At 36.0% G+C, this 27,778-nt stretch overlaps 1 protein-coding gene across 8 annotated transcripts in view; it reads right to left on the bottom strand.

Moving 5' to 3' along the window:
• MAP2 (microtubule associated protein 2) overlaps positions 1–27,778 on the bottom strand; it is a 288,854-nt gene that overhangs the window by 198,181 nt on the left and 62,895 nt on the right. For all 8 annotated transcript variants that reach the window (XM_061148873.1, XM_061148872.1, XM_061148871.1 and 5 more), the window contains one exon: positions 20,537–20,586. The gene's annotated coding sequence lies outside the window, so the exon portion shown is untranslated. The remainder of the gene's footprint in view (positions 1–20,536; positions 20,587–27,778) is intronic.

The following is a 27,778-nucleotide window of genomic DNA, read 5'->3' on the forward strand; positions in this document are numbered from 1 at the left end:
AGATTTATTCTTTCAACATATTATATATTGACTGAGCATGTATCATGTGCCCACAAACTGAGCTGGGGGTTAGGGACTCATTAGTGTCCCATCAAAATAGAAAACGCTTCTGCTTTCTTGAACACTGTGGCTAGGGGAAATAAACAATAAGTAATTATACAAATCAATATAAAACATATCAGATATATCTATAACATATAAATGCTATGGAGAAGAAGAACAGGGCAGGGTAGGTTGAATTTAAGTGTTCATTTTTCACACAGGGTGATGTGGGAAGAATGCCCACCAGATATCAGACCTAAGAGCTGCTGCAAGAATCTGAGAGAGTTCCAACTGGTAACCTTAGCAATTATTTTTCCTCCAGATGCCAAGATTAGTACAAAGAACTCCAGATAGAGAGGGTGTAGAGTTCATGAGAGCCCGCTAACTTAAGAGGTCTACTGTATTCATACATTCACAGATCTTTTTCAAGTAAGTCTGGGAGAGAAGAGAGAAAGCATTTTTTGGTTTTGTGGTCAGTCAGTTTACAGATTCTGAACTATATCCCATCCACAGATATGCTGTGAAGGATCAGGCTTAGGAAATAGGTTTGCATATTTCATATTTCAGGTCTCAAATGAAACTCCTCTAGCACACAATGATCACGATCAGAAAACAGTAATACTATTTATTTAGTTGTTCTAATTACAGCAACATTTCCTTCTTTCACTTTCAGTATGGCAGAAAATAGGACTTAGGTCAGTCAACATCTCTGAAAGCATCTAGCATAGATGGTTCAATTAGGAAGAAAATTCTATGAATTCTAAGGTAACTTTTTGGGTTTTTTTTTTTTTTTTTCGTCATATAGTAAAGAGGCAGAAGGAATGAGGATTCCCTGTCAGGCAGAGCCCTAACATTTTAAATATATAAATGCTTATACCACGAAATGCAAGTGCTCATGTATTTTATCCAAATAAGTCTACTTTGTTCTGACCATATTAGAAAAAAAGAAGAAAAAAAGGAAAGGAAGAAAACCCAAAACAAAGATGAGAAAAGTCTCAAACACTTCTTTCTATGTGCTCCTTATGTGGGCATATATATGAATTCTGTTTCCCTCCACATTGAGAACTCTTCGGCACTCACAGAGAAATATGCTGTTTGTATATTACTGTTAGTTCATCTCTTAATTTTCATTTCCATGAGGTCAGTTCCTAGTTTCCTCTTTTAAACCACAGCTACATCAAGCTGACTGCTACACTCCAAAGCATAAGGCTTGTGGAAAAAAGCAATTGGACATTCCTGATCCACTGATGGTTGAAAATATTTTATGAATTATCAGATCTTTTTAAAAAGCCCATGGTACATTTAATTATATAGACATATTTCCTCTGCATTGCTTTTTAAGCTTTGAAAATATCAAAATCATGACATGACATGAGAAGAATTCTATTTTGACAAAATGAAAAACACAAAAATTCTTCTACTCAGAAAAAAAAGGAATGTAATGGAGAAAATAAACACAAAAATAGAATTGGCTGAAAACCAGCAACCACAAGAAAAGAAGTGCTGCAGGAAATGGAACTAATCAGTTACTATAGTCAAGATTTTTTTCCCAGACTTTCTTGGGTTGAAAAAAATTACAAATTAACATAGAAACTAGGAGTTTGGACAAAGCTATATATGTAGTCTTAAAGAATTTCATGTGACTACTTATTTTTTGAAAGGACAATAGACTTTCTATTTAGTGCAATTTCTAAATTTAATCTCCTTGAGATTCTTCTGATATCTTAGTGAAACTTTGATTAGCAGGGGGAGAGCTTTTGAAGAATACGGTCTATATAATCATGCCATGATATTCTTTCTAAAGATATAACTGTTTTTGTCCCTAACTCAAGTCATTTCAAGGGTCAGTGCATTCAGTAACAGACTTGCTTTGGCTGAATGCCCACTCAGCTCAGCAACAGTCAGCGCCTAAAGAATAGCCTTCCTTGAATTAGCAGTTATCTTCATACTGGCAAATTTTGTAATATGAAAGTTGCTCCTTCCGGTTATTCTCTTGTCATAGCTCACTCATATTGTTTGGTTATTTTGGTATGTGTGTGTGCACTCAGTCACTCAGTGGTGTCCAACTCTTTGCGACCTCATCATGAACTGTAGCTGCCAGGCTCCTCTGTTCATGGAATTGTCCAGACAAGAATACTGGAGTGAGTTGCCATTTTCTACTTCAAGGGGATCGAACCAGGGAGGGGTCGAACCCATGTCTCTTGCATCTCCTGCATTGGCAGGTGAATTCTTTATTACCAGTGCTCCAGCTGGGAAGCCCCATTTTGGTAAAAAACATACCAATTGCTTTTTAACTGTTTTATGCCTAAGAAATGCTATTTCTAAATATGGATATGGAAAACTGATCTCTGTATCTGTCAAAATTGATTTACAAACAGTTGTCACTTATTTGCTAGAGGGTTTTGGAAAACCAGTGTCATCAAACTTGCAAAATAGTTCGTGATTCTGTTTGCTTTTTTAAAAATTAGTAAATAATTTACTTTAAAAAATCATTTACAAAAACATCTGATAGCCTCTGGGCATATCCATTTGCAGAGATGGCAAATTTCAAAGCTGTAAAGGATGGAAAATAACCTTTATATAATTTCCAATATTATACTTGAATTACAGTGTGGTGTCAAGAAAAAAATGGTACCCAGAAACTCAGAACTTGCCTTGACATTCTGGGTTGTTACAATCACAATATCTAAAAACTATGTTAGAAAACATATGACTTATTTTCATTTGATTTATACACAGGAAAACTTAGGTCTCAAGAGCTAAAATTCATTATCCAAGCTGCTGATCAGAAGAGGCAAGTAATGAAGTGAGGTTTCCAGATGCCAAGGTGTGTTGATAGTCACCAATTATCATGGTGTAAGACAGCTCCAGTCAGTTACAGAAAAACACAACAGGTAATGAATTGGAAAAAGAAAAACTAACATGGATCTTTTGTCACATCCTTGTTTTAATCCACAAAAAGTTATTCATATATAAATTAGTGAAGGTCTTGTGCCATTTTCGTCACCATTTCACCATATTCACGCAAAAGACATTAGGACTGAAGAGTTTGGCTGATGAAAAGGAATCTGAATCAGAATACTTTGTGGATTTTTTTTTACTCATTCTCTTTGTATTTTAGAAATATAAAAATGAAATTGTTGAAAGTATACTTTCTGCAAGACACTCTGTTAAGTACATTACATATATGACATCATTTACTTCCTTTGATTATTACTATTCAGTTCAGTTCAGTTCAGTTCAGTCGCTCAGTTGTGTCCGACTCTGCAATCCCAAGGACTGCAGCTATTAAATCAGTTTTAATCTCAATTTTTTGAGACTATTAACATAGCAATGGTCATATAGCCAGTAACTGCTGGAACCATTATTGGAATCCATATGATTCCACAGTCTATTTTTATTCATGAATTAAACTGCTTAACTCTTAAAAGTTATTCCCTGCCTACCTCCTTATCATTTTCTAGTAAAATATATTTCCTTTAAATAATTAAAGAAGTTGCTTCTGCCCATGAAAAAAATTATACTCCTAATGTTAGATAGAAACAAACATTAAAACTGATTCTAAATAGGAATAAATAAGATAACCAGGAAGTTCAATTGAAAATCTTTATGTATTGAGTACCTAAAATGTCTTCTCCAAGTTTCCATGCCAACCTTTCTGCGATGCTAAAATAAGCCATGTAACAACAGTTACTCACACTGCATTATGTAGGCTTTTGATACATTAATTTTTTTAATAAGCCCAATTAAATGTTGAATATTTAGCACATGGAGGAAGTAACATTGGCAGAAGTCGTCGTGAGGCAAGCAATGCATTGCTTTTGTTTTTCTAAATGAGAGAAGCCTTAAAAACAGATATGAAGGAGACTTTTTTATTTCCGTTAACTTTCTTTTTATGTATATCCATAGTTAGTCATAGCTTTTCAAAATAGAGTTTTATAAAAGTTATGCTTAAAAATATGAAAAGCTCTAACTATTTAACACTGAATTTGTAGAAGACAAATGTGGAAATCTAGGGCACTTCCATTGTCCATTCAGACTACCTAACAAAGGAAAAAATAAATAAATAAAAACCCAGTGGAGCTGAACAGGTCTGCTGATTGTTCTTATGCAGTTTGAAGAGATTTCTTTTATTTACCAAGCTCCTTAAGGACAAATATATTGTGGTTTCATTGACTGTTAAGTATTATAGGGGCTTCCAAGGGGGAACAAGAAGGCATTTCTGCAGGTCAAGAGGCGAGAGTGGGGGATCTGCCAGGTGGGTTCAGCCTTCAACATGCAGGAAGCCCAGGCTGATGGCAGCCCAGACAGGATGGTAAGAATAGAGATGCTCACAACAGCAAAAGAGAGGGGCATGCAAGGCACCAAGATAATAACAACAACCCAACGATAGCAATGAAAGTGACAGCGAGAGTAACTAAAATTTAATGAGTACAAAAACTGTACTGGGCAGGGTACAAGCTTCCAGAAAGAAAAAAACGTTAAGGCATATATGGTCTCTGCCTCAAAGAACTTAGAATCTAACCAATAAGAAAAACAAAAGTTGATTAAGCAATGGGAATAAACCTAAATGCCACAATAGATGAGATTTGAAGAGTTAATGGCATGCAGAGCCAAGACATCTAGCCCAGTGGAGCAAAGACTCCCCAGAGAAACTGATGACTAAGCATGCATCCCAACAGCAGAAATGGAGAATAAAGGAAGAAGAGGTACAAGAGATGAGGCTCAGGAATACTTATGACTGTTAGCTGATTTAAGGTGAATACAAACATCAGAATTTAATTTGTGCCTTACCAGGCTGTGCAGAAGCACTTAATATGTCCTATCTAAAGACCAGATTCAGGTAGTCATAGATAAACAAGAAAAGACAACTGTAAGTTCATTAGAGTCATGACTACTTTTGTTTCATTGCCCAGAATTGTGGGCTGCACTAAGATGAAGCCTCACTGATCTATTGATCTGTACTTTCTGTCCATAAGTCACAATATGTTTGAATAGAGTATTTTATTTCTGAGAAGGTAGCATCAACCATTATTTTCTCCAAATGAGGAAATTTTAAGATATGACCAAAGATAAAAAGACAAAACAAAACAAAACAACTTCCACATAAGAACTTTTTTAAAGACTCTAATTAATGACTCTACTAATGTCAATTTCTTGGATTGAGGTCGCAGGCCATAACACTCTCTCTGGGAGAGACCTACCACTGCAAGCCTCTTGCACATACCAATAATTTTGAAACATTTTATCTATTGACCTAAATCCCCAATCAGTCACTCCAATTATAAAATACTGATGATAGTCATAACAATTTCAAGTTATTTTGAAAAGTATTTGCCACAAACATTTCTTGAAATATCACATAAATTGGTAGGCAATATTTTCTTCCATCTGAGATTTAAGATTCATCAACCTACTTCAATGACATGATTCCATATCATTTATAGTCTCCTCTGCTTCCTAGGTGTCACTGGTGGTAAAGGACCCACCTGCCAACACAGGAGACCTTAGAGACACTGGTTCGCACCCTGGGTTGGAAAGATCCCCTGGAGGAGGGCATGGCAACCCACCCCAGTATTCTTGCCTGGAGAGTCCCATGGACAGAGGAGCCAGGTGGGCTAGAGTCTAATGGGTTGAGAAGAGTTGGACATGACTAAAGGGATTTAGCGCACATAGCATGCATAGTCACCTGTATCAATTTCCAGTTCACTCTTCTTCCTATTTTTGGAGCTCAAAATACTGTCTTATGCCTAAATCCATCATTTTTTCCCTGGGCATATGCATAATGCTACGGCATCTCCCTTGAGTCAGAAGTGTATGGCCACACCTTTCTGCTCTGATTAGCTCTTGATGTCTAAGTTACTCTCTTTTCTTATTATGCTCTCTCCTATCACAGGTGAGATCCAGCTGGTGAAACACAAAGAAGCCCCATCCTTTGTACCAGAGCACTGTAGAAATGATGCTGAAATGAGCGGTCTGGTTTTATATCCAGAGTAAGAAGCAGCTCACCACCATTTTGTTGCTTCTCTAAAGATGAGCACAACAGAATCTCCTCATTTGAATTATATCAATGAAGATAACATTTTCTGAACTCCAACTCTAAACATATGGTCTGTCAAATGATTTTTATATATGATTTATGACTTTAGGAAGTCTTATAAAGTCAAACAACTGAACTGCATTATCAAATAGTTAATCTATCATTTATTAAAAATAATAACATCATGGGATGCCAGTACTTATGAAAACAATAATTACTGAATTCAGCATGTGAAGCTTCTCCTTTAATATATACTATAGAATGGAATATGTGAAGCTTAAACTATTGATCCCAAAAGTGGGTCATAAATGTACTTCTCATGTTATCTTCACAAAAGGCAGAGTTCCAGCTGACAGAGTTCTAACAGGGAAAACTCTTTCCTGTTCTTTCTCTGAGAAGTTAGAAAAGAAATATCCATCGTTACAGCTGAAGCAGGTTTTTTTTTTTTTGTTTTTTTTTTAAGAATATTAAAGAGTTTACAAGAAGCAAGGAGGAAGCATAAAGACAGACAGATGAAGGTGGGAGGAAAAGGTTATGATCCAATCAGACATCCTTTATTTCTGAAGAATAAATTATGTGGTTTCCTACTAATGATAAAAAGAGAAGGAGGGTACTTGAGAGGTGCTGCCACAGAAAAGGCTTTTAAAAGCCATCAGTTGATGCTGATTCTAAAATCCCTGATAAATCATTTAGCAAACTGCACATTATGTTTAGGTACATCACACAAACGTGCTGGGTAGCACATGGATACAACTCCAAAGGTTGTTCAAGTTGTCACCTCAGAAAGAAAGGGCAAGACTGTGTCGGCCACGTTCCCTTCCAGCACACTTCCCGGCACACTGCTGTGCTCACAACAACATTTGTTTAGTGAATAAATAATTTACTAGGTGTCCCTTCACACACGCTAGAAATAAGGTTAGCCTGACTCAATATTAAAATAGAAAATTATAAAAAGCTCTGAACTCGACTTTGGAGGCAGGTTGGCATACTGAGTGATTTTTCAAAAGAAGGTGCCCTGCCTTCCCTTTCATCTCACTGACATTAATCAACATGATTGCATCCAGACAGCATGGACAAGATACTGTCACATATTCCAACATGCAATCAGCAAGAGCAGTTGTGTTCAAATGTTTCTGTGTGATATGAGTCAGGTTCAAAATAAACCCAATGACATTTAAAACTGTAGGTCTGAAAAGGGAGCAAGGTAAACGATACTGCTGAAAACTATCCTGTGAAACTATAATTTCTCAAGAAGTAAAGGGCCTTACAAAAGGGAAAATATTTTGCCTCATTAAAGAATAACTCTCAGAAGGTCTTAGGTTGTCTAAAGAATTTTCCCTTAAATACACACCCTCATAATTATGAGTTAGGCCTTCACCCCCAAATTAAGAAAACAAAATAAATAATATAGAATAAGACTTCAGCTGGAAAGATTACTAAGCCCTGGCAACAGTCTTTTCTCTTTGTACAGAGAAATAAAATTTGTGTAGGTGAAAGCTGATGCTTCATTATTAGTCATTATTAGAGTTTTCTCCATGTCCTTCTTTAGAATGCTAATTATGTTCACACACACAAAAGTATGCATTTTAAACTGTTCTCACTAAATTTAAAGATCAATTGTAAGAAAAAAGTAACCCTATGGAAAAAGTACCCTCTTATCACAGCATAAGGGTTTTAGCTCTGTATACTTATTCATATTAAGAAATGAATCACTGGATGTCTTACAGGAAAGCCTGGCCTTAGTAATCTTCTGATCCATTTATCATCAGCAGATGCTCACTCTGGGTGCAACCTGAATGATTGCTCCCAGAAAGCTCATAATTGCTATAATTAGGGTCACATGACCTCCAGCTTGTCTTGCTTAGGAAAAAAATAAAAAAGCAGATGGCCAAATATTAGCACTTGAATGAGCACCAGAGGTCCTTTAGATGAGGGGAGTTAAAGTTAAATGCACCAGAAAGCTGTGAATGTCTCATCTCAAACACACTTAAAAGAGTACTTTATGCTTTTTTTTTTTTTTAATTGTCCATTCTGCTCTCAGCAGAGGCCCACCTTCCTTTACAAAAGCCAGATCTGGGCAGTCTTACGCCACTCATCTACCCAGCCATCAGGCTACTACAGAGTGCAAGGAAAGACGAATGATTGTACTTAACTCTTTCTACTTTGAATTCTATTTTTTCTTTATTTTAGAGTATCAGTTCAGTTCAGTTGCTCAGTCATGTCCGACTCTTTGCGATGCCATGGACTGCAGCACACCAGGCTTCCCTGGTGGCTCAGTAGGTGAAGAATCCACTTGCCAAATGCAGGAGATGCAAGAGACTCTGGTTCAATCCCTGAGTCGGGAAGATCCCCTGGAGAAGGTGACAGCAACCCACTCCAGTATTTTTGCCTGGGAAATCCCATGGACAGAAGAGCATGGAGGCCTACAGTCCATGGGGTTGCAAGAGTTGGACGTGACTTAGTGACTAAACCACAGCAGTATATTTGAAGAACTAAAACCATCCCCTAAATACTTTTCTTAAGAAACAATATTTTAATTGTAAAGTGAAAGTGTTAGTTGCTCAGTCGTGTCTAACTCTGCAACCCCACGGACTGTAGCCTGCCAGGCTCCTCTGTTTATGGAATTTTCCAGGCAAGAATACTAGAGGGGCTAGTCATTTCCTCCTCCAGGGGATTTTCCCTACCCAGGGATCAAATGGGGTCTCCTGCATTGCAGGCAGATTCTTTACCATCTGAGACACTGGGGAAGCCACATTCATTCTAAGGGCAAATACAAATTAAAAATAAGGGGCTTAATTCTCCCTGTTGAAAATAAGCTTAGAGACTTCCCCCTTTCATTTTTCTTTTACAGTTTCTTCCATTATCCTTTTCAAACACATGTAAATCTTCATAATGGGCTAATTAAGTCTCAGGCCATGCTCACATTCAGAAATGTTTTTTCAAAGACCTGGGAGACATCTTTTTGAAATGCAAGCCTCAAGGAGTAATAGCTCCTCTATCTCCCTTGCTGGAGAGTATTAGAGCCTAATTTAGGTTGGCTTCTGGCTCCAAGTTGTAAAACTACTTCCCCTTATAAAGGTACTAGAAGCCTCTCTCTCCACAGAAGAAAATCAATCAGCTAACACAGATGTCACCCCAATTGCCAAGTAAATTCAGTCCTCTTACTAGAGGACTAGTTATTATTTATTTTGAAAGCTTCTATGTGACAGGTTGTATTTGCTCGGCTATGTAGAAGGTTGAAATTTCTTTTGGTCTTTGCAGTCTCTTAGTAGATTGCCTCTGGATGCTCATCACATTCTAATTTAATGCTTATTCATTAACAGGAGTGTTTTCTTTGTCTACTAACTTTCTGGAAAGGATTTCTGGGTTGGGAGAGGTTTTTGTTTTTAATTATATTTCCCCAACAATTTCAATTCCAATTAACCCTTCTCCCTGGACTGGAGGCCTTTCAGATAATTTAACAAATAATTCAAATGGTGAAATTCCAAATTTCCCAAGTGAAATTTATTAAAGAGATAAAATATTTAATTTTACTCTTTCATTTACCTTTAACTGCAAACAAGCTTGGTAATATTCATTCCAAAATAAAAAAAATCCAGATAGCATGAATGTCAGTTGGAACATTTGGCTCCCATGTGTCAAGATACTGGTGTTTATTTTTTCTTTAAAAAAAAATCTAACATAAAACATAATTTTACTAATGGAAGCTCTTGGAATAAACCCTCAAATTGATATTTCTCTGTGTAATTATTCTTTGTGCACAAAAAGAGCAGGAAAAAAATCTCATGATGGATTAGATTCTTGCTCATAGTTTTAAAAAAATAGATATACATAAAAGTAGTTCAACAAATATTTTTTGAAAGAGAAAAACTGGAAGGTTGAGACAGAAGGGGAGATGGAAGTGGCAGAATCTTGGTCCAAAGTAAACTTGTCTGGCAACCTCTGTTCCAGGTCTAAGCTTCCAGTCCTAGTCCCTTCTCTGTGCCTTAGCTTGGCTTCTGTAGACCCCTTTTAGGATAAGCCTTTCTTTTTCTAGCTCTCACTTTCCACTGTATCTATTTAAATTGTTTACCTTTAAACCCAGCTGAACTTCCTTTTCTTATAAGGTCCTGTGAATCACAATCAAGTACATCTTTTCTGGATCTCTCTAGAAAGTTATGCCTGTACTTAGTATTTGATTGCATTGCTATGTATTAGCTGCTATTTATATGCATTCATTTTCCCCTCCCCTTAACTTGACAACAAGCTACTAGAGAGCAAAGGAACCATTTTTGGTTCCTTTGGTAAATATAAAGAAGATGCAAAAATCAATTACTTCGTTGTTCAACAAAGCAGCGTAGGAAACTTTCAGAAATGTAATGTTTTGTCATCACAGTGTCTGGCAAAATGCCAGGGGGAGACATAAAAGCGTTTGAAATGTGATTTGATTTGTTTTTTCTTTCATAAAGTTTTTTGAGGTAAATGGTTTCTCTTTGGATTAAACATAGTATCTTTGCCACTTCTATGTCATGCTTAGATCAGAGATATTTTTACCAGTTCATTATTTATCTCATAAAGACCAAACTGATATTATTCTTGATACCTAGCTCTTTATCTCACCATTTTGATACTGTCATAAATGATGTCCCATTCAGCTAGTCAAACTGTACCATTTTCTTGAATGAAGGAGTCCTTAATAAGGTGCTCCACGTGGAAGTATACCACTTTAAGGGTGGGAAGATGATGAGGGTGGGGGAAGGATGAACTGTACCAGGAAGAGAATAGTTTATATATATATATATATATATATATATATATATATAAATTCTAGTCACAGATAAGTGCCTGATAGCCAAACAGAAGTGTCTAAAAAGAAAGAAAAAAAAAAAAAAGTGAAACAGCCCAGACGATGACTCTGTCTTTTAATGATCTAGACTTTGGGAAATCAGGTTGTTTCTGACATTTTCATAGTTCCCTGGATATTCATCAATGATGGTACTTCTAAACCATAGTAAAACCTTTGCATATGTGAAGCAAGCCCACATGAGAAGATACAATTCTAATGCATCAGAGTAGTTATTACTAAATCATGTATTGAGAATACACTTATAGTTCATTTGAGATCTCGGTTCTATGGATGCTTTAGAAGTATTAAAAATGGTTCCTTTGCTCTCCAGTAGCTTGTTGTCAAGTTAAGGGGAGGGAAAAATGAATGCATATAAATAGCAGCTAATACATGGCAATGCAATCAAATACTAAGTACAGATATAACTTTCTGGAGAAATCCAGAAAAGATGTACTTCACTGTGATTCACAGGACCTTATAAGAAAAGGAAGTTCAGCTGGGTTTAAAGGTAAACAATTTAAATAGATACAGTGGAAAGTGAGAGCTAGAAAAAGAAAGGCTTATCCTAAAAGGGGTCTACAGAAGCCAAGCTAAGGCACAGAGAAGGGACTAGGACTGGAAGCTTAGACCTGGAACAGAGGTTACCAGACAAGTTTACTTTGGACCAAGATTCTGCCACTTCCATCTCCCCTTCTGTCTCAACCTTCCAGTTTTTCTCTTTCAAAAAATATTTGTTGAACTACTTTTATGTATATCTATTTTTTTAAAACTATGAGCAAGAATCTAATCCATCATGAGATTTTTTTCCTGCTCTTTTTGTGCACAAAGAATAATTACACAGAGAAATATTATATTTACGTAAAGGTAAAGAGCTTTTATATTTTCTAGACACAAAGTTAAAACAACTTTTGACAGTTGGTCTCTTTGTTCTTCTGCAACTAAGCACCGTGTGTGTGTGTGTGTGTGTGTGTGTGTGTGTGTGTGTGTGTGTGTTTTCAGTTGCTTTAGTCTTATTCAACTCTTTGTGACCCCATGGACTGTAGCCTGCCAGCCTCTTCTATCCCACTGGATTTTCCTGGCAAGAATACTCGAGTGGGTTGCCATTTCCTCCTCCGGGGGATCTTCCCAAGGGATCAAACCCGCGTCTCCTTCTTGTCTCCTGCATTGCAGGCAGATTCTTTACCACTGAGCCACAGGGGAAACCACTGAGCACCTTAGTAGTAACCAACAAGAAAGTTTATGAAAACTGCCCAGACATAGGAAAATCAGAAAATTAACAAATTTCTAATTTCTAAAAAATCAGAACATTAACAAATTTCTGACTTCTAAAAAATAAAAAAATTAATAAAATTCAGGCCCTATAATATAAAGAAAAACAAAAGAAAAAGAGCAATTATAGGTATGGCAGATGAGTAGAAGTATGTTTGACAGAGTGAAATAATAGTTATTTAGGTAACTCCTCAGTAAGGTGGGCGGGGGGGTGGGTATATTTATAGTTGATGGATGATTATTTAAGCACCATAAGATGTTTTAGAGTAACTTCAGTAATTATTAAGTATCATGGATTTTTTTTTTTTTTTTTATGTTAGGAAATACCTGTAGGAAATTGAAGAAAAGCTGATGACATTCCACTGGAACATCCATATGACATCCTAGCCTGAATATATAAGTACAATTTCTTGAACTCATTTTACCTAGCCTTCATGGCTTGTACATGCCTCAAATGTAGTACTGATAGAAGAGATTTACATCTTCATTTCCACATAGTTAAGAGAGTTAGAGAACCCCAAAAGGCAATTATTTTTATTATGTGATATTAATGCCAGATGGCCTGTTAGATCTCTGAGTCCCTAAAAGAGATGAAATTTGAAAGTGTTCGGGACAATAAAGTTGCCAACCAAATTAAACATCTTACTCAGTGACCTACTTTTTCCATATTCCAAACTTACCTAAAATTCTTAAACAATGAAAAAAACTTAGAAATAAAAACAACAAATCACAATTAGAGAAGGGAATTCTTATGTTACTTTCCCTAATGATTTCAGAAATGAGGTCCCCCCTTCCCTCCACGGATGCGTACACGTTTTCTATCCCTTTTGTCTAATTTAGTCTCCTTTATGGAACTGGTAATTCTTTATGGCTGCCTAAGGACCCCTTAAAGATGCCAGTATAGGTTTTTTGTTTTTTTTAAGTGGACTAATTCATTCTAAAACTTTCCTCTTGTACCTAGAGAGCTACTTCTGGCAAGGCACTAACATGTGACAATAAATTTAAGGACAAGGCTGAAAAAGTTTTTCCACTCTCCATGTAAAACATTTTCAGGCAAAAGATATCAAGTTCACTCTCATTTATCATTCTGAATATGAATATCTTATAAATAAAGCCACTACTGAATAGTATACACACACATATACCATAAGCAAGTAATTACATTTGGGTAAATATGTAGTTTTCTACTTATTTTTATCCCCCCAGAAGACTGTTCTATATTTTTAAGAACTATTAATATTACATTTCCCAGAGGAATTTTTTTTCCCCTGGTGGCTCAGCAGTAAAGAATCTGCCTGCAATGCAGGAGATGCGGGTCTAATTCCTGGGTTGGGAGGATCCCCTGGAGAAGGAAATGGCAACCCACTTCAGTATTCTTGCCTGGGAAATCCCACACAGAGGAGCCTGACAGGCTACAGTCCATGGGGTTGCAAAAGAGTCAGACATGACTTAGCTTCTAAAAACAACAATAACAAAAAAAAGCATTTCACAGAGGAATAGTCTATTATAAAAATTGTGTCTGACTTAGTGATTTTTCATAAAATGAAGATGATAGTACTTAAAGTTTCAAATATCTATTTATATTCTAAAAGTTAGCTTTCTCTATATTTGAATTATAAACTTTATTCAACAAATATACAACTTTTACTGGAAGACAGAAAGAAGAGAGAGAAAAGGAGAGAAAATGAGAGAGAGGGTAGATGTTCAAGTATAGACACAGATGTATGTGTATAATATAGTAAGTTTTTTTTTTTTATTCAGCTCTTCAAACCTATTTTAAATAAATTTAAATAGTAGAAAGAAAAGTAAACAAAGTCTCTAAAGCAACATAGGTTGTTGGTCACAAGATATTGAATAATATGGAGTGAAACCAAATCCACTTTGGTTTACTAGCACAAAATGATTTTCCAACTAGCATTTTTACATTGCTAAATAACTAGAAAGAATAAGCTCAGAAAAGGCAGACAATTTTATCTGCTTTAATAGGAATGGCCTATAAAGTATGCCCAAAAGCAAAGCCCTTGTGCTGTTAATTGGCAAAACCGTCCAACATGAGCATGCATATCCATGTATCTATCTAATGTATATGTATTATCCCTTTTTCTATTATATGTATATCCCTTTTTCTGCTATGATGATTTTTCTATCCTTGGATGAATAACTGATGATATTTAGTAAGTCTCATGTAGACTTATAGAAGTTGAGGAACAAGAAAGCATATCCGTTTTTAATAATATAAAGTTCTTACTTTGCAATAAGTAGGCCATAAAAGAAATAAAAGATTTCTAAATGAATGGACTCCTTCTTACAAATGTACTTCTTATGTTTTTAAATTCTCCAAACTGCCTTAATAAGATAGGCCCAAATAAAGCCATGATATTCTTTAAAGAAACAAATGGTCTGCAAAAAGATCAGCTGTACCATTTTTTGGAATGGCATTCATTCAGATGAATTCAGGAAAAGAATAAAAATCATCGGGCCCATGACTTAAATCCATAGGATCGATTTCCTAAGTATGAGGTTTGTATGAAAACATGTCCAAGGGGTTGTCTCTTGTAGCCATTTGATGCTACATACATTTAGCTAAGACAAAAAGAATCAGCTAGAATATATTTTTTCTCATGTGGGAAAAGCGTATCTGTTATTTGTTATTTAAGATATTTCCAGTGGGTTGTGTTTTCCTATTTGTCCTCTGGGGCCTCATTAAACCTATTTCCTCAGTATGTTAAGACTCTGCCAAAAAATTAAAGAACAATTCTGTAAAAATATATTCCTGAGGTATTTCACTGGCTCACATGAGGAGATTGAGAGGTTGACAGCAAGTTTACCTCTCATCCCCACCCCCCTCCTCCCCACCCCTCCCTAACCCTAACCTAACCATTCCAAATCATGTCATGAAGCTTATCTGTTGATTGTTATGTTTGTAACAGGAAAGGATTACTTTTAATAAAAAAGGAGAAAATAAGTACTTATGATGCTTCAGATTTCAGAAAGCTGCACAAAAGAAAGCAAATTCTCCAATGACTAACTGGCCTTTCCAGTCTATTAGCTTTGTATCTCTCCTTAAAATGGTAAAGAAATAATTAGGCATTCTACAAATCTTTCCAGAATCTCAAATTCACTTTATCACGTATCAATATAATAACTAGAATTCCAAACGTGTGTTCATCCGTAAGTATATTATATCATTCTCAATGTAGGAATAAAGTAGAAAGACAAAGCAATCACCCTTCTCATACCTTTACTTTTTAAAATTCCCCAAATTGAACCAAGTAATTATTTCTGCTTCAAATGTATTTTGTGTGATATGTTTAAAGTCCTTTGCTCTTTTGCTCAACTCTCTTCTATCACCAAGAGAAAGAATACAGTAGGTAATAATTATTATCACATATATACACACATATAAATATATAAATGGGTTTCCCTGGTGGCTCAGTGGTAAGGAATCTACCTGCCAATGAAGGAGATGCCAGTTCTGTCTCTGGGTCGGGAAGACCCCCTGGAGAAGGAAATGGCAACCCACTTCAGTATTCTTGCCTGGGAATCCCATGGAGAGAGGAGCCTGGTGAGCTACAGTCCACGGGGTTGCAAAAGAGTCGGACACAACTTGGCAACTAAATAACAGCCACACACACACATGTATTTCACTTACAAATATGTAATAAAATTGTTTGTTTTTGCTTCTATACTTTACAATTCATTCAGTAAGCATTTTCAGGGTGTCCACTCCTACGAGGCCCTACCAGGACAGAAGGCACGGAGAGAGGAACCCCAGATTCTGAGTTGCTAGGGAAGATAAGACATATCTGGAAATATTGAGAACATATAACATAAAGAACCAAGGGTGAATGCTATAAGAGCCCTGTGAACCATCATGAGGCGAGTTAGAAGATAAACAGAACTTCTTGAGGTGGTAACTGAACATTGACTACATATGTAGCTGGTCAAAGGCTTGTTTGCTTGACTCTGGAAGGCAAACCACTGCAGCTTACTAGTAAGACATTAATGGTATCCTGAAAATATTAGCATTTTATACACTGTTTTTTTTAAGTGAAAGTCTGCTTAATGTTAAAATATGCTGCTTAGTTTGTTAACAGTATCTTTAATAAAAGAAACAACACCACTCAGTAGAGCATAGAGAAATTACTCTCTAATCAGTTTAAAAATAAAATATTTATATCCTGACCTCTTCTATTTTATATTTTATTTTATGACAGTAATTTAAAGATCTTCATTGGTTTTATTCCATCTTGGGAGAAATACCAGAAGGATTACTCATGTAAAAACTATGAAAAGAAAAGAACTTTGATAGAGAATTTAAAAATGACTTGAAATCTACCCTATTTAAGGTCCATAAGTATGCATTATCTTATTTAATCCTTAAATGAAGTATAAGTTATTTTTATTCTAGCTTTAAAGATAAAATAATAAAGTCAGACAACTTTTCTACAAGGCATAAGAATTCAAGTCAGAGGGATAAACTAGAAGAAGAAGAGAGATCCAGGTCTGGGCAGAAATTATGAGATACTGAAAATAATCTGAATGCTCAACAATGAGTAAATGCTAAAAAGAATTATGGAATAGGATGAAACATTACATAGTCATTAAAACTGCATTTTCAAGAAACCAGGAGTAACAGGATACAAAGTTTAACTTCAATTTTGTGAAAATAAACAAGTCAAAATCTGGAGGGAAATACACCAAAATACTGGTCGCAGTATAATAAAAAAGAAAACAAATTAAAAAATTGAACTCACCTTGTTTTAAATGGTAAAAAGTGTGGTGTAAAGTGTTTTTAAGAATCAGTATCAAGCTTGACTTCACAGTTTCTGAACTTTACCCTGATTCTCTTTTGTAATAACTTGAAATTTAATTTTTTTCAATCTAAATTCAGTAATACTATATTTCATAGACTCTAAGATACAACCCACTGTAAGACACACTTTATTTGCCACCTAGAAAGAAAAAAAAATTGCCGATTTAACTATGGTAGTTTTTGATTTTACATAGTTTAATGTAAAAATGTGTATCTTAGAGTTGATGAAATACTTCATGGACATTTAAAATTTTTTATTGAGGCATAATTGACATACAACATTATATTAGTTTCAGGTGTACAACATGATTTGATATTTGCATATATTGTGAAATGTTCACCACAGTAAGTCTAGTTAACACTCATCACCATATACAGTCACACAATTTTTTTGTGTGTAAGAATTTTTAAGGTTTAGTCTTGTAGAAACTTTCAAATGTGCAATATACTATTATTAACAGTAGTCTCCATGCTATACATTACATCCTAAAAATTATTTTATAACTGGGAGACTGTAAATTTTGACTCTCTTCTATATCTGCTTTATCCATTGATCCATTGATGGACATTTAGGCTGTTTCCATATCTTGGCTATTGTAAATAAGGCTGCAATGAACATGGGTGTGCATATTTTTTTCCAATTAGTGTTTTCACTTTCCTCAGATAAATAGTCAGAAATGGAATTGCTAGATGATATGACAGCTCTATTTTTAAATTTCTGAGGCACCTCCATGCTGTTTTCCATAGTGGCTGCACCAATTTACATTCCCACCAACAGTGAACAAGAACTCCCTTTTCTCCACCTCCTCTCCAACAGTTATTTCTTGTCTTTTCGATAATAACCATTTTAGCAAGTATGAAGTGGTTTTGATTTGCATTTCCCTGATGATTAGTGACATTGAGCATCTTTTCATACACCTACTGGTCATCTGTATGTCTGCTTTAGAAAAATGTCTGTCATATCCTCTTCCTAGTTTTAAATAAGAGTGTTTGTTTTTTGCTATTGAGTTACATGTGCCTCATATATATTTTGGATATTTGCACTTCACAAGACATATGATTTGCAAACATTTTCTCCCATCCAGGAGGTTGCCTTTTCACTTTGTTCATGGTATCCTTTACTGTGCAGAAGTGTATACACAGTTCTGATATTCCATTTTAAATATAGCTATCTGTAACTTGGAGCTTCCCTGATAGCTCAGTTGGTAAAGAATCTGCTTGCTTTTATCTAGCAATACTAGTCATTTTACTCAGTTAATATTATTATAGAAAAAGAAGCTTTTCTATGAGGGAAACCGCTTCTATCCTGAAGCAAAAGAACCTAGCTCTAGTTAAGAAAAGAATAGTAATTTTCATTATATATCATATTTTGTGTTGAGAATCTGGTTATTTCTGGTGAACTGATGTATCCTTCAGAAGCCTTGTCACATCTAGCTGCTTTTCCAAAACATAATTTAGATAATTAATTACCAAATTGAATTTAAATATCTTTTCATTCTCAGCTGGAAAGAGAAACAATACAATATGTTCAATTGGGAAGACTTTGTAATATGAGAGATTTAAATATGTTTCCATTTCTATGAACACTGTATATTTTAATCAATATATTTATTTTGGAGTATGTAAGTCACCCTGATTTTTCACAGTTAGACCAAACACATTTAAATTATGTTCTCACTCCCACAAAAGAAATTCTTCATATAGAAAATGAATACAGGATTAGATTAAAAACAGGTTTTGTGTATTACTCTTATAGTCATTTACTTTTCTATTTAACAAAATTTTTTAATTTCTTTTCCTTTTACATGTTTCTTTTCAGTTTTTTGTTCCTTTCTGAAGAGTAGCCAAAATGAAATGAGATTTCAAGTTGTGATGTTGACCATACCAACCACAAACAAAAATCCAAAAGGAAGATGACAAAATACAATTTACTTTTAATTAAAATTTAAAAACAACACTTCATATTCAACCTTGTGCATTGAAAATATTCCTGATTAAAAGATTTCTACTTTGCAAAAATCTCATTCTAGCTGTTATTTCTACTGGCAGATGGGTAGAAGCTAGCAGGGAAAGAAGAGTAGCAAAAAGTCCAAAAAGTCTTACAAGAATTCCATGTTTAAATGTGTGCAAGTTTACATAGAATATGCTTAGGAGTGAATATGAAAGGAAACCAGCCTAAATGTCCTCAATAAATTCAACTCCAAATTATATGAACACAAAATAAAGTACATGCAGGTTATAAATTTAACTCTCACTTTTAAAGACATCTCCCTTTTTCTCCTTATTAAGTTGCCAATTATCAGTAGGCATGATTCCAACATATCTTATTTGCTACAGTCTATCAAGATTTCAAGGATAAGAAAACATAGTTTGTACATGAAAAGGAAAAATAATAATAGTTTGTGTGTGTGCACATGTGCGTGCACATGCATGTGAGACAGATGTGTTGGGGGTGGATGAATGAGGTCAAAATTGAGGCCAGAAAAAGTAACATATTTACTGTGTGCCTGCTATGTGTTGCATGCCAAGTCACATCAGTCGTGCCCTGTGAGACCCTATGGACTGTAGCCCACCAGACTCCTCTGTCCCTGGGATTCTCTAGGAAAGAATACTGGAGTGGAATGCCATGCCCTCCTCCAGGGGATCTTCCTAACCCAGGGACTGAACCCAAGTCTCTTAGGTCTCCTGCATTGGCAGGAGGGTTCTTTACTACTAGAGCCATCCAGACACTGCAATTTGAAGGCTAAATACCTGATTAATATAAGCACAAAGGAAAAGCCAATGTTTTTCTTTTTGTTAAATTAATAACCAAAAACCTATACAAAAAGTTTAGCAACGCCTCGCATTTTGCTCTTTTATTAGCAACAAAAGCAGTTATTTTATTCAGAGTTTAGTTTTGTTTTTTTTTTAACTATGAATGCATGGTCTAGAGAAGAAAGGAGAAGGAAATAAATGAGATTCTAAGCCTATTGATGTCAGTGCCCTCTAAGGCTCTGTTATTATTCTAAACTCCATTAAGCTAGTTTTGAGTCTCCCCTAAAACCAATTAACAAGGAAACAGAGCAAAAGAATGGCATCTTAAAACTCTGCTAATTAACTGAAATATGCAATTAATGAGCAATTTTTCAGCTCTACCATGCTTAGGAAATGTGGCTACCCAACTGTGGGCTTCAAAACTATTTCCCTGCAAACAGAAAGCTAACCATTTTTTAAAACACTAGCCAGCGTTACAAAGAAGTCATACTTTTGATATGTTTATTAAATGAATGACTTAAAATTGGATCTTTTTCTTTAATCAAAATTCTGCAAGTAAGGCAGGTAAAAGAAATGAAACTTGATAATCAAAGAAATATTAACAAAGAAAACAAACACTGTTCAAGAAAACATGTCTGCAAATCTGAAATGTATCCAGTTCTCACCAAGTTACAACTTTCCTACCACACCTGCAAAAGTAAGTACTCTGACTCAAAGCTACAAAAGCTCATCAAAGCCTCTATTTAACTTCACAGTTTATTCAGAATTAATATATAAACACATCACCAACCTTAATTCCAGCCAGCAGTCATAAGACAGGTTGGATCAGATCAATAAAATCTGAAAGATAAACAGAATAACATATCATAAATTAAATCAATTGAATGATTTAGCCTTTTACTTTAGTAAAAAGGAAGATGAAGTTACTTGAATCCTCACACATAAAATTTACTGGCTGACAATACACCCACATCCATTTACAAGGGCATTACGTAGTTATGAAACTTTAAACTGATATATCTTCTAGATTTTACTTAAAAACATGTATTAGATGTGCAAATTATATACTATTCTATTTTCAGCAGTTTCTATTTAAAATAGAACAATGTTTATGCTTATATTTTAAAACATCAACCATAAATATTTTTTAAACAAATTCTGTACTGAAAATACTACCACTTATCTTGAAAGATGTTTAATTAAAAATAATAAAACTGATGCATTCAATCCTTAATCTAACTTAACATCCACAGACAGTCTGCAGATTAAAAGTGCAGGATCAACAATCTGTTTGACTGATGCAGACCATGGGATCACAAAGAGTCAGACACAACTGAGCAACTGAACAACCCAACCATCTGTTAAAAGGCAAAAGGCAAATAAGATGATTCCAGTGACAACCTAGCAATCTTCTCATTATTTTCTTGCACCTAAATCTTGCCACCAAATCATGCTGAGAAGTGTGTTGTCAAGTGGAAGGAACGAGAAAGTAAACCAAGGACAAAAGCAAACCCAACTTCTGTTCCAAAAGTCAGCCTGTATTTTGAACATTTAGTAGAGAAAATGACTTTACAATGACAGAGTGGGATTCTTGGCTTGCTGCAGGGAGCACCCATGGATAAATCTCCAATTTAAATAAAATAATCATTAGGTTCTAGAAGTGTGTTTGTGATTAACTGGTTAGAAGTTGGAATATGTTCCACGTGGTATTGTTAGAAATGGTTCATTATTAGACTCAGAGGTTAAGTCCAAAAGATAATTAACCTAAAATCATGATTATTTAATGAAAAGAATAAAGTAACACTCATATATTCAAGATAATATGTTAATTAGCTTGACTGTAGTAATCATTTCACTATGCATATCAAATCATGCTGTAAACCTTTAATATATACAATTTCATTTAAAAATATAAAAGAAATACTAGCAAAAAATGATTGAAAAGGAAACTCTTTTTTAAAAAACTTGTTATTTTACAATGGGGTATAGCCAATTAACAATGTTGTGATAGTTTTAGGTGAACAGTGAAGGAACTCAGCTTTGCTCACTTCAGTTCAGTCATTCAGTTGTATCCACCTCTTTGCAACCCCATGGACTGCAGCATTCCAGGCTTCCCTGTCCATCATCAACTCCCGGAGCTTGCTCAAATTAATGTCCATCAAGTCGGTAATGCCATACAGCCATCTCATCCTCTGTCGTCCCCTTCTCCTCCTGCCTTCAATCTTTCCCACATCAGGGTCTTTTCAAATGAATCAGCTCTACACATCAGGTGGCCAAAGTACTGGAGCTTCAGCTTCAGCATCAGTCCTCCCAATGAATATTCAGGACTGATTTCCTTTAGGATGCACTGGTCTGAGTTCCTTGCTGTCCAAGGGACCGTCAAGAGTCTTCTCCAACACCACACTTCAAAAGCATCAATTCTTCAGCACTCAGCTTTCCATCCCATTCAATAATGCCAGAGCTTTTTAAGTTCAGTTTTTGACAGTGTTTGTGATATAAAGGCAAATACTAACATTGCATTAAAACCAATGTGGAATAAGAAATGAGAATGAGTGTCCAATCTGGCTCTTAGGTTTGAGGGCTGGTCAGTACCCAACAAGCACACATATCCCATATTAAGTAACTGTGAGTTTCTAAGTATAAAATACAAATTTTTTTCCTTATTTATATGCATTATTTTTTCAAAAGGTGACTAAGTTAATACCTAAATACTTTTTATGCTAATTAAACAAAACTGTGAGGTATTTCTTTCAGCCTAGGGGTGCCATGAAAAAATTACCAAGATACTCAGAATGTCATAAACTGAGAAAGTCTGGGACACTCTCTGTTAAGCATACTGTTTTGTTTTATTTCAATTTTGCTCCACAAATTTAAAGAAAAGAAAAATCAGGAGAGATTTTCTTTTCTTTTCTTTTTTTTTTTTTTTAGAAAAAACTAGTGAAGAGAGAGATATAAAAGGAGAGGGAGAAATTATTTTCTTAAAATAAGAGAAAAAAATACTAGGAGCCTGGGAAGGACAGTGGTTCAATACACTGCACAGATGTGACTGTGTGTCCATGGACATGTACGTGTGCATGTTCATGTGCACTTCTGGGCATGTAAGAGGTAGCTAAAATAGTACACATGAACACCAGGGGGTGAAAGACAAAGAACTAGGCATGGCCTATGGTACATGTATACATGTTAACCACAGTGACCATATGTCACTATTCCCTAAGAAAAAGTGGTTCCCCTAGTTGCTTGGAGTCAAGGAATAACTGCATAGAACCAACCACATGTTAATTTATGTGCAGTTTTAAGTCTCAACTTACCATTTGATCACAACTGCTTCTTGCTAAGAGTTTTTGGCATACTAAATTGATATCCTGATATCTTTAGACTCAAATAGATTGGACTTTATCTGTTCTGCATAAGCTTTCAAATATATGTGTGCATGCTCAGTTACTCAGTCATGCCTGACTCTTTGTGACCCTTTGGACCATGGCCCACCGGGCTCCTCTGTCTATAGGATTCTCCAGACAAGAATACTGGAGTGGGTTGCCATTTCCTGCTCCAGAAGATCTTCCCAACCCAGGAATAGAACCCAGGTCTCCTGCATTGCAGGCAGATTCTTTACCAGCTGAGCCACCAGGGAAGCCCATCCTGTCAAAGTAAAAACTAAATGAGACTTGTAGAATTTTTCAAAAGTCAGGCTTTACAATTCATGAACCTGGCTACTTTATATGATCCATAGTGGCCACCTGATGGAAAGAGCTGACTCACTGGAAAAGACCCTGATGCCAAGAAAGACTGAAGGCAGGGGGAGAAGGGGATGACAAGGACAAGATGGTTGAATGGCATCACTGACTCAATGGACATGAGTTTGAGCAAGGTCCAGGAGCTGGTGATGGACAGGGAAGCCGGGTGTGCTGCGGTCCATGGGGTCACAAAGAGTCAGTCACGATTGAGTTACTGAAAAACAACAACAACTGTGACTAGGAAGATATTCTGACCTATCCCCATCACTGTCCCATCAACCCATCCCCATCTCCAAAAATTTTTATTCTTTATTTAGTGTAGCATATGTGACACACGAACTCTGTTTAAGATATCAGTACTATTTCAATTATGTGAACTTTGTATTTGAACCCACTGGCTTAGCACACAGAAGAATGTCAATAAGTGATTGTTAAATGAATGAAAGTGCTTAGTGTCACACTTTTTCTGATGCGGCTGTCAAATTTAAAGAAATGGTTGAAAATTGCCCTTTTAGCAGAGATAAGGAAAAAAATCCCATCCATGACCTACCTGATTTGCATTGAAAATGTGGAATATAAAAGTTCTGAGGGAGAAGAGGTGTTCATTTCTGACCTGGTGAACTCACACTGTCTAGGGAATTTTGTTTGCTTGTTTGCTTTTCTTATCTTAAGGGCAGCACATCCATTTGCAGTGCCTGGAGCAGCTGCTTTGTAAAAAATTCTCTGAACCTTTTATTTCCCCACTCAACCCAGTTATCAAGCAAATAGGCACAGAATAGTGAAGATTTATGTTGCCCTAAGGCTCAATCCTCACTGTGAACATCTGCCATTTCACACACAGAGGTCAAGACTTTTTGTGTAGTATTTTGCTAAACAATGCCCTCAGCATAACTCAAATGAAATTCTTTTCAATATAGGATTCAGCATCTGCTTTTAGGCAGCTTAACTTATCAGCATATTGAAAGCACCACTTCTTCATCCTCTGAGTCTCTTTCTCCACACCAAAAAGGCAGGGAACATGTCAGAAAATAATCTTGAGAATTAATTGCTAAATCTCTCTTTCCCCTCTTTATGCAATGAGAAATAATCTTACATCGGTCTATTATACATCATCTTGTGATGATCCGGTTGAATTATAAACTCAATTCCAGGCAGCAGTATTCCTGTTTACATCTCACAAAGAATAAAAATGGAAACTAATAGACATATTTTTGCTATTAGATTAACAAAGGTCAACTCTCAATTGAAAAACCTTTCACATTTTCTGTACTTCTCCCTTCTTAAAGGTACACAAGAGTCTCAATGAAAAGAAATTATAACTGCCTGAGTCATAGAAAAGTTACTGCTTGAGCTTCACTTGACATACAAATGTAGGGAATACTACAGTGTGCAAATTAAAATTAAAAATCGATTCTATTTTTAAAAATATATTTAAGTGCTTATTATTTAATAGTAAGTACAATCCTTATATTTTAAAATACAGAACAGTTTTAAAAATAGTATTGTTTACTATTTCAAAGATCAAAAGCTCTTTGCCATCTAATAGCTTAGTTAGAATCTAGTGGGACAGAGGTAGTTACGAAAAATCAGAAGACAAAAGGCAATGATACAAAGCAGAATATACCTTTTGTCACTAAGAAATATCAACAAAGAGCTATGGGACACTGCAGAACAATGGAGGAGAAAAATGAAATCCTATTATATAAGGATAAGGATTCAGAGGTGCATTTGAGTTGAGCCTTGAAGGAGGCAAAGGATTGTGATAGGTGGAGACAGAATGGAAATGAGACCAACTCAGACAATGGATTCAGACAAAGGACTTAGCTGTAAAAAGTAATGAAAAAAGCAAAGACAAAGGGGTATCTGGAGCCCCACCTAGCTGGAGTAAAATACACAAGAAGAGCAACAATTGGGTCAAAGTCTAGGTTGGGTTTGTATAGGTAGAAACGATCTTGAATGACAATCTGAGGTGAATAGAGAATTAAATATATTTAATTTTGCCCACTTGGAGAAGGAAATGTTAACCCACTCCAGTATTCTTGCCTGGAGAATTCCGAGGAGCCTGGAAGGCTACAATCCATGGGGTCACAAAGAGTTGGACACGACTGAGTGACTATCACTCACTCACTCAATTTTGTCCACTAAAGTGAACCACTGAAGGTTTACTATTCAAGAATGCCATGATTAAAATATTTAAGTGATATCACTGTGTAGACTGGATCAGAGATAAGGAGATATTAAAGAGCAGACCATTTAGGTATCTCCTTCAGAAGTCCAAGTGGTGGGTAATGAAGTGTCAGTTTGCGTAGAGACAGTGTTGATGCAAAGAAGGAAGAAGGCTCCAACTACTGCAGATGCAAGCATCTTAGACTGCTCAGGCTATATAACACAATACCATATGCTGAGTGACTTAAACAATAGAAATATATTTCTCAAAACTCTGGAGGCTGAAGTCCCAGATCAAGATGCCAGTTCAACCAGGTTTTGGTAAGAGGCTTATAGCTAGCTACCCTCTCATTCTCTTCTCCCATAGTCGTTGTCATATTAGGGAGCCACCTCTGTGACCTTATTTAACATTAACAGACAAGAATACTGGAGTGAGTTCCCACTGCCTCCTCCAGCAGACCACATTTTGTCAGAACTCTGCGCTACGACCTGTCCATCTTGGGTGGCCCTGCATGGCATGGCTCACAGTTTCATTGAGTTACACAAGCCCCTCTGCCATGCAAGGCTGTGATCCAAGAAGGGGAATATTCTGAAAACCTTATTCCTAAATACAGTCACATTGATGGCTTAGGGCTTCAACGCATGAATTTTGAGTTCAGTCCATAGTAGTGTGTATAAGTAGTGTGTAATAACCTATGGGGCTTAGGAACTGGTTGGCTATGAAAAGGCATGTGACAGAGAAAAAGAGCCAAGAGAATTCTGAGGGTTAGAGACAAACAGACCCCCATAAAGATGTTGTTCTTAGAAACAGGGAAGGCTAAAGGTAGATGAGGCTGCTGAGCAAGAGGAGAGGGTGATAGGTTTTATTTTTTACACACACTGTGAGTTTCTGGCAGGATAATCAAGGGAAGGTATGCATCAGACAACTAACTTATTCATAAAGGGTAGATTTTATGTGATATGCAAAAGAGTGAACTCTTACCTAACACTGAAAGAAAACAAAAAGGAATGAACATTGTGGAGATAATAACTGGGCTAAAATACATCAATATCGGGTCAGAAATGTATGTTCCAAATTATAGAATTAGGTTGTCTAGCCAGGCCACATTATTGTATATTTAATCACACTTTTCCTGGATAGACAGGTATAGAGCACCAGCTGTATGGAAGCCCATATTATTTACAATGAATGCCACATCCTGTCTGCTCAGGCTGTGGGCTGCTCTGGGTCAGCGACCCAGCAAATCCACATTTGTATCTCAGGCACTTATAGAGTGGTGTATGGCACAAAGTCGGGGAGCTCTAAGTGCAGAATGAGTCACTCCCGGAAAAAGGAGGCTGAGTCACGGGCACTCCAACTAATTTCACCTCTAGACTTTGTATTGTTCACATAAAATGACACCGTTGGAAGAGAGGCACTAGCTATGATGCCTAATGGAATGTTCTGAACACATAAGCTGACATGTTCCCTGTAGCTGCTGTGACAATGCTTGGAAGTAGAGATGAAGGGTAAAGAGGACCAGTTCCATGCTGGGATTTTGTATCTACCCATCTACTGTCACAACACGGGTGGGGAGAAGGGTAACACAGCAACTCAGCAACTAGAAGTATTAATAGCTACCCATTTAAGTTGCAGGAGTTTTAAATGCTCAATTATGGAGTCTGTTTTATGAAAACTACAGTACTATCCCTAATACAAAAACAATAATAGGAGACAATCCTTGTTAAATATAACCCAGACATTGTACAAACTATATTGCAAACATTATTAATTTAATCCTCACAAGAACAAATAAAGCAGACATCATTATTTCCAAGAGGAAACTAGCCTTATAAAGATTAAATCCATAGTACCTATGGATTGAGCTTTCCCAGGTGGCTCAGTGGTAATGAATCCATCTGCCAATGCAGGAGACTGGGTTAGATCCCTGGGTTGGGAAGATCCTCTGGAGGAGGAAATGGCAACCTACTCCAGTATTCTTGACTGGAGAACCCCATGGACAGAGGAGCCTGGCAGACTGCAGTCCATAGGGTCACAAAAGAGTCAGATACAACTTAGCAACTAAACAACAATACCACCTATGGATTAAGATTGCTAATTAATTAATTTTATAGAAATATCATTTACT

The sequence above is a fragment of the Dama dama genome, chromosome 8, assembly GCF_033118175.1.
Source record: "Dama dama isolate Ldn47 chromosome 8, ASM3311817v1, whole genome shotgun sequence".
In the NCBI taxonomy this organism is placed as follows: domain Eukaryota; kingdom Metazoa; phylum Chordata; class Mammalia; order Artiodactyla; family Cervidae; genus Dama; species Dama dama.